This window comes from Notamacropus eugenii, chromosome 2 (assembly GCF_028372415.1).
Source record: "Notamacropus eugenii isolate mMacEug1 chromosome 2, mMacEug1.pri_v2, whole genome shotgun sequence".
NCBI classification, from domain to species: domain Eukaryota; kingdom Metazoa; phylum Chordata; class Mammalia; order Diprotodontia; family Macropodidae; genus Notamacropus; species Notamacropus eugenii.
In genome coordinates this window covers 319,284,887-319,292,699 of record NC_092873.1, presented here as the reverse complement: position 1 = coordinate 319,292,699, position 7,813 = coordinate 319,284,887, and the positions used below count along the sequence as shown (strand labels likewise).

The 7,813-nt window shown below is 34.9% G+C and overlaps 1 protein-coding gene across 14 annotated transcripts in view; it reads right to left on the bottom strand.

Moving 5' to 3' along the window:
• The window catches only part of TNRC6C (trinucleotide repeat containing adaptor 6C), a 270,642-nt gene that overhangs the window by 80,172 nt on the left and 182,657 nt on the right, over nucleotides 1–7,813 (bottom strand). The window lies entirely within an intron of this gene.

The window sequence follows — 7,813 nt, the reverse complement described above, 5'->3', positions numbered from 1 at the left end:
TATGGAATCTGAAACCATATCAATAAACTTTTTTATAGGTCTGTTATTTTGAAATCCACTGGTCTACCTTGAACTTTGAATTGATCAGTGATTATTATATTTAATCCATGTATGATTTTGAATCCATGTATGTACTGGCCATTTAAAAAATATTAGTTCACTGAGTTATTCAGATTTTCCAAATATTGACACATTTCAATACACAGTATCAAAAAATTACATTTGTTAATGTCACCACTGATCTCATCAGAAAAGTTTTTAACTATTGGAAGTTGTCACAGTCATGGTAACAGGTACAAATTTTCCAAAATTCTAATTTTCATCAAAAGCCTGAATTTTATCATTGGTAATAAATATTGTCAGTTGTTTTCCTTAAATGACAGGCTTACTTCATTCACTTTTGAGAAAATGTCTGACAAACTCTAGTGTTATCTAGAAACTAACTGAATTAATTAGTAACTTTATCAAAGTTGCAGTATTTATGAAATAAGTTCACATAAAGCATTTCTGTATCTTACAGAACAACAACAACCCAGAATGAGGACGCAGAACGAAAATTACATTCAGAATCATTACACAATGTATAAAATATTTGGTAGTCTACCTACCAAGATACATATAGAAAACATATGACAACTATAAAACACTCTTTATGGTAATAAAGACAGACTTAAATTAGTGAAGAGATATTAATTGCTCATGGACAGAATGAGACAATACAATAAAAATGACAATACTACTTAACTTACTTATTCAGTGCAATATAATCCAAACTACCAAAGGAGTGTTTTATAGAAGTAGAAAAAAAATTCATCTGGACGAACAAAAGGTCAAGAATTTCAAAGAAAATAATTTTTAAAATGGCAAAGAAGGGGACTTAGCAATATAATATCTTAAATTAGACTACTAATCAGTAATTATCAAAAACTATTTGGTACTGGCTAAAAAATAGAGGTTAATTAGTGGAAGATAAAGTAATATAAAAGTAGAATGTAAAATCGTTCCTTCAAGGGTTGGACTGGCTACCTTGAAAAGGAGGACTAGGTCACTGAAGACTGTGGGAGTTGTGTTTCATCCCACACTGGTAAGAGAAAAAAGCTACATTAGGACAGGAACTGGAGAGCAGAATTTTTTTTCCCAAAAATCAGATAATACAGAACCTCAAGTCATGAAAGAGTTATCCAGGATTTGTGACAAAACAAACAAACAAACAAACCAAACCAGCTAACTAAATCACAAGTAAATTTGTTAAGGATGACAAATTAAAACAGGAGGGAGAGTGTAAGGGTAGGGTTCAAATCACTCCATTTTGGCTCTGATGTTTTAAGGAGGGAAAAAACAGTTTTTGATTAAATCAAACAATCAAACTGAGTATGAACAGGGTTGTGAATCAATCAAGTCTGTTAGGTGGGGGACTGACTCATACTCTAAGCAATTTGTATAAAAGGAGAAGCTATCTCAGAGCTCAGGAGAGACTGTGAGCCTCCAGCTTCAAGAAGTAGGAACAAGAATGGAATTTCTGAAACACCTAAGAGGAAAAAAGGGAGGATTGAACTGTGGAAGAGAAGGGAGATATGGAAGAGAGACAATGACTACACACATAACTCAGAGTTGAGCATAATAGTTGAGCAAAGTATCAAGGAAAGGTTCACTTTTTCCTAACTTCCCCAATTAATGCCTAATTACAAACAGTATAATATAATCTGCTGTTTCATTACCCAAATGTTTCCAGCAAATTTAATTTTGCCTCAATCACAAAATGCCAGTAATTAACTAGATATAGATATAAAAATATGGTTATGAACCCAATTTCTGCACAGTTATTAGGAATTTTTCTAACTTGGGAGTAGGAGCACTTGTGAATAAATTCAGAACATTTCATCTAAAATAAAATGAAGAGGCAACCAGGTGGACCTTGGGGGCCATTATATTGCCTCATAAGTTTAAAATTAACTAATTTTCACTTTAACATAACATTACATATACAACATACAGAACCTAATGAACCTAACATCCTAATATGTAATAAATACAAAGTTCCCAGGTTACTATAGCAAGGACTTGCTTTTCAACAAAAATGGCTTGGAAGTCTGGAAAGCTGTCTGGCAGAAATAAGGATTCAATCAACATCTCACACTATGTATACTAAGATAAACTCCATGGAAACATAGATTTAAAAGGTCACATCATAAACATATTAGAGAAGCAATGTACATAACATTATTTTGTACATGCAATGAACACACATTTCAGATGTACATTAAATTCAACATAAATACATAACTTAACATATATATTGACTCCAGTATATACTCAAATACCCTAACTACTCAAGTTTCTCAACCTACTCACTTCTCATGACTGAGTTACTCCTTCACCTCACTTAAGGCCCACACAAAGATGGTTCAAGTAAGGAATCCACTTCCTGACAAAGAGGCGATGGACTCTGAATACAGAATAAGAAATATTTGGGGGCATGGCCGATATGGGAATTTGTTTTGTTTGACTGTATTTTGTATCTTTTCACTGGGGATCCCATTCTCAAGTGGAAGACAGCAGTTAATTCTCTTTCAAGCACTAGGGAAGAAATGTCTTGGGCTTGATGTGATCAGCCTACCCTGTAAGTTTCTACCAGCAAGATGTCTAGTATTTGTATCTTTGATCCTGGGGGGTTCTAAGTATTAAAAGCTTTGCTCCTTGAGGTGAGAGACCTAGGGTGCTGGTACCTAGACCTCTGATTCTAGAGGTGATGGGTATGGTAAACTGAGACAAAAGTCCTTGTTTGGGCTGTGGAGGTGAACATAAGATGTTAAGGCTCAGGTTCTGGGCTGGATCCTAGAGCAAGTTTTGTGAGGTACTGGAGGCTCTGGGTATGATCTGAGTACACTTTAACAAAAGAGGCTTTGACCTGGTCTCAGTATGATAGTAATAGAAAGGTGAGCTGCAGCATCAATACAGTGAATCAGGAAAGAGACACATTAGACTGCAGGGCAATATCCTAGGAAAGAGAGGATAAGGAAACCACTTCAAGAACAGAATGACATCACTCTTTGCATTCCTAATCCAGTAGATCTGAATATGCCTTTGCATTTCTTGTGGGAGGGAGGGTGAAGAGAGGTGTTCTATGGAGCCTTTATATTTGCTCTGAGAGGGAAGACAGACATCTACTGCAGTGGCTCATGATGAACATTAGAAAAAATATAACTAAGAAAATAATTTCTGATTGTCAGCATCTATTGTACAAAGAGGTAAATAAATTATGTGAAAAGTCTGATATAAGACACTGGCGATTATGGTGAAAGCTATGTTGGAAAACATAGCTCAGGAAGAAAAAATGAGACCAAAGTTCTGTACAAGAACTCTTGCCTACGTTAAAAATATTCAAAGAGGGGATTTGGGTGTTAATGCACATAATATGTACTAAGTAATAAAATATGAAAGTGATTATACTTTTAACAAAAGGAAATGACTATGACTATAATAATGTATACAGGAATTATTTATGAATTAGCTATATGGAGGGCAGACCACCAACCTGTTAAAAAAGAAATCAAAATGGACAAAAAAACCTACAATAATATTAAGAAACAGGTGCAGAATGCAATGAAAGTAACTCTAATTTGACCTGTAAAAACAAACCACCATAGCTCCTTCCAGCCTCAAAGAAAATGGATAAAGGAATAGTCATTGACAATGATTATAAAAAGAAACAATTTTCAATAACAAATATTTGATTTCCTTGCCAAATACACTTATATGAAAACCAAAGGAAGAAATGGTTCAGAATATAAACTTGTTTTTAAAATCTCATTTAGGAGAGTTTTAGAAGATTATCAGTACTAATGTGTCATAAGAGATGCAGTAGAGGGAAAGAAGTTTAAAGAAAGACTGTAGAAAGATCCAAGTTAAGTTATCCCTAGGGTATGTAAGGATAAAGCCAGGAGAACAATGCACAGATGAAAAAAAACTAATGATTTTTTTGTTAAATGATAAACTTTTCACCAAGGATAGTCAAGAAATTACACTCAGAATCATTACAGAATGTATGAAATAGAAGCCAGAAGGTAGAGAGATGAGGCAGAAGAGCATTCCAGGCATGAGGGATAGACAGAAAAAATGCCTGGAGCCAAGAGAGGGAGTGTTCCCTTTGGGGAAAACTTCTTCCATTGGTGTATAGCTATCAGTCATGGAACTCTAAAGGCCAGGGAATAAGGACTGTCCAAAGAATAACTGAGATGTATATGGAGAGTAAAGACAGGTTACAACAGTCAGTTGGTCAATAAGCATTTATAAAGTGCTTATTATGTGTCAAGTATTGTGCTAAGCATTTGGGATACAAAGGAAGGCAAAAACATTGTCCTTATCATCAAGGAGCTCCCATACTGATGAAGGAGATGACATGTAAAATAATTAACTACATAGAAGATATATACAGAAAAAATGGAAAGTAACCTGGATAAGGAGATGGCAAACCACTCCAGTATCTTTGCTGAGAAAACCCTATGTGGGATCATGAAGAGTCATATATGACTGAACTACTCAACAACAACAATAACAATCTCAGAAGTAAGGCACTAGAAGCAGAGGATAGGCAAAGGTCTCTTGCAGCCACATTTGAGTTGATTCTTGAAGGAAGTCAGGGAAGCTAAGAGGTAGTGGTGAAGGATTCCATTTCAGGAGTGTGGAATACAAAGGCATACAGGCAGGAGACCTAGGGTTGTATGCCAGAACACCAATAATGCCAGTGGAGCTAGAGTGCTCAGATGGGGATAAAGTATAAGAAAAATGGAAAGTTAGAAGGCTTTAAATGCAAAACAGAGGACTTGATAAATATAAAGTAGAGTCAACAGGAGATTTTGGTCAGACCTTTGCTTTAAGAAAATCACTTTGGCAACGAATAAAGGATGGATTGGAGTGGATTTGAGGCAGGGAGATCAATTAAAAAACTACTGCAATAGTCAAGATGAAAGGTGATAAAGGTTTGTATTAGGGCAGTGGCTATGAGGGCAGATGTGAAAATAGGGCAAGATCTGACAACAGATTAAATATATAGGGTGAGAGTGAGAAGTTGAGAATGAAACTTGAGTGATGTTCTGGACAATAACAGAAAGTCAGGAAAAAAGGAGTGTTCTGGAGGAAAGACAATGATTTCTGTTTTGGACAAGTTGAGCTGAGGTGCCTAGAGGACATCGAGTTTAAAAAGTCATATTATAAATTAAAAAAAAAAACAAAACTGGAGAGGAGAAGGAAGCATAATGAAAGTCATTAAAGAAGTATATGATGAGAAAAAGTCCAAAAAGGTGGATCCCCATATCCAAGAGGATGTAGATAAAGAGTTTCACAAGATGGGCTCACATGTATAGGTTCCAATCATGTATTAAACTATCCTTAGAGTGTGAAGGCAGACTAACGTCACTTCTAAGCATTAGGCATTAGAAACTTTTTTAAAAAGCTGCATTAAATCTTATTCAAATCTATTAATGACCATTTTAGTAGAACTTCACTATTGCTACTTTGGAAGTTTGGGAAGGATATCAATAATAATAGTTTTGTTATTCTTTGTGCAATTAAACAAACAGGATCAATTGGATGTTGAAAAAGAAAATAATTTAAGCTCATTTTTATGCACATAAACATGCTCACCAATCCACCTCTCACCTGAATTTCCTTTTCCCACTTATCCCTCTCATTTCAACCTCCTGCCCTACAAAAAAACAAGCTGCAACAGATATAGTGCAGCATTTCTATTTTTAGTTAGTTAGGAGGCTTAAAATAGTGACTGCTAGCTGGGATAGGTCAATGGGATCTAGCTCTGAAGCTGAGCCATGAGAACAGCTGAACTGTTATTGCAACAGAGCTAGGGCTTTCTGATTTTACATCACTACCTGCAGACAGTTCTATTTTAGACAATATTCTTTTCCCTAAAGAATGACAGAGATACTGGTTAGTTTACAGAGAACTGCACAACTTTAACATTCAGCTACTAAGATGAATTCTGGACACATTCTACAGAACGGTTACTTTGATACTATAGAACATACTACCCCTCTTAAATTTTAACAGGAAGACTGTCCACTTCAAATAGATTTTGCTCTTTGGTCTACTGCAAACAGAGTAAGAAAATAAATGTGTCAGCCTCAAGTCTAATTCTTAGATGCCCATGGTAATTGTAAGATTGTGTGTATTTTTGCCATTTCCATGCCACCTTTTACATTTAAAAGAAACAGCATTAAGAGAATTATAAAAGCCTGTATTCAAATCATCATAGTAAGTTGCCAAATAATAAATTTGTCATTGCTTGTGCTTGAAAGGATTTTTCTATCTCCCTTTCCAAAAAATTCCTCCAAAAAACCAACCATGAAAGAAACTTCATTTCTAGATCAAGTTCTTAAAGTTTTATAACTTCTATATCAAGACATCCATCCCTATTTATCTTGACATTCTGCCAGTTATTTAGCTTCAAAACCCCAGAATCATCTTTGATCAGTTACTCAGTTTAACTGTCAGTTACCAAATTCTATCAGTTGTTCTTCAGCAAAGTCTAACTGTCCTTTTCATTTACACTGCTCCTCATTATCTCTTGATGTATTATTGTAAGAGCCTTCTCTCACTAGTCTCCCTATTCCAGTCTCTATCCTCCCTAATTCATTCTTCATGAAGATGAGAAATTAAAATTCTGAATATAGGTCTTAATATGTCAATCTTCTACTCAAATAAGTAATTGTCTTTTTGAAAAAAACAGAAACATTTAAACACACTTCATAGCCTGGTTGCAACTGACCCTTCCAGCCTTAATTCAAACTACTCTCTGATTTTATATATGTTCTAATCCAGCCATGTTAATATTATTACCTGATTTCACCCTGCATGTGCCTGCTATCATATATTAGCACAGTCCTTCCTCACTTGTCACTCCTTTCTACTTCTCTGCCTGTTGACTTCTTTCTCTTCCTTCAAATTTAACATGACAAAACATTCTTTATTATTTTTATCTTCATATTCCCAAATCTTAGCACAGTGCCTGGCACACAGTAAATGTAAATGTTTTTTGACTAGCATCTCTACTTTGGTTTTAATTGTACTTTGTACACAAGATATATCATATCTTTTCTGTTAGATCATATCATCCATGTACTCAATGACAAAATTGTTTATCTCCAACCCCTAGCAAAGTGTTTTGCACATGGTATGCCAATAAATGCTTGCTAAATTAACAACTGATTCTATAATATTATGTAAATAACTGAAAAATTCAACTTTGAGGAAATAAGCTATTAAATGAGCTAAAGAACAGTGTCGACATTCCCAACAACCAAAGAAACTAATTAGTAAAGTGAAAAACCAGAAGTCTCATGTAGTAGTATAGAAGTAGGGCACTGGGCTAGGAACAGTAAGATCTGAGTTTAAATGTGGCCTCAGACACTTACTAGCTGTGTGATTTGGCACAAGCCATTTAACCTGTTTATCTCAGTTATCTTATCTGTAAAATAGATAATAATAGCACTTACCTCCCAGGGGTGTGAAGATCAAATGAGATAATAATTGTAAAGCGCTTAGCACAGTGCCTGGCACATAATACATGCTACATAAATGTTAGCTTATTAGAAGTAGCATACTTCCAGTTATATTGATGCAATATGGTATTAGTAACATTTTACTTTCATATATAATTTTGCCAGATAAGCCTCACCTATGATTTCATGATAGAAATCCAAAAAATCCTTTTTTGATGTATGTGAATATTCATTGAAATCTATGGCTATACAACTCCCTCCTCCCTGTCCCATATATATTCTGCCTTCTGAGTTTAAAT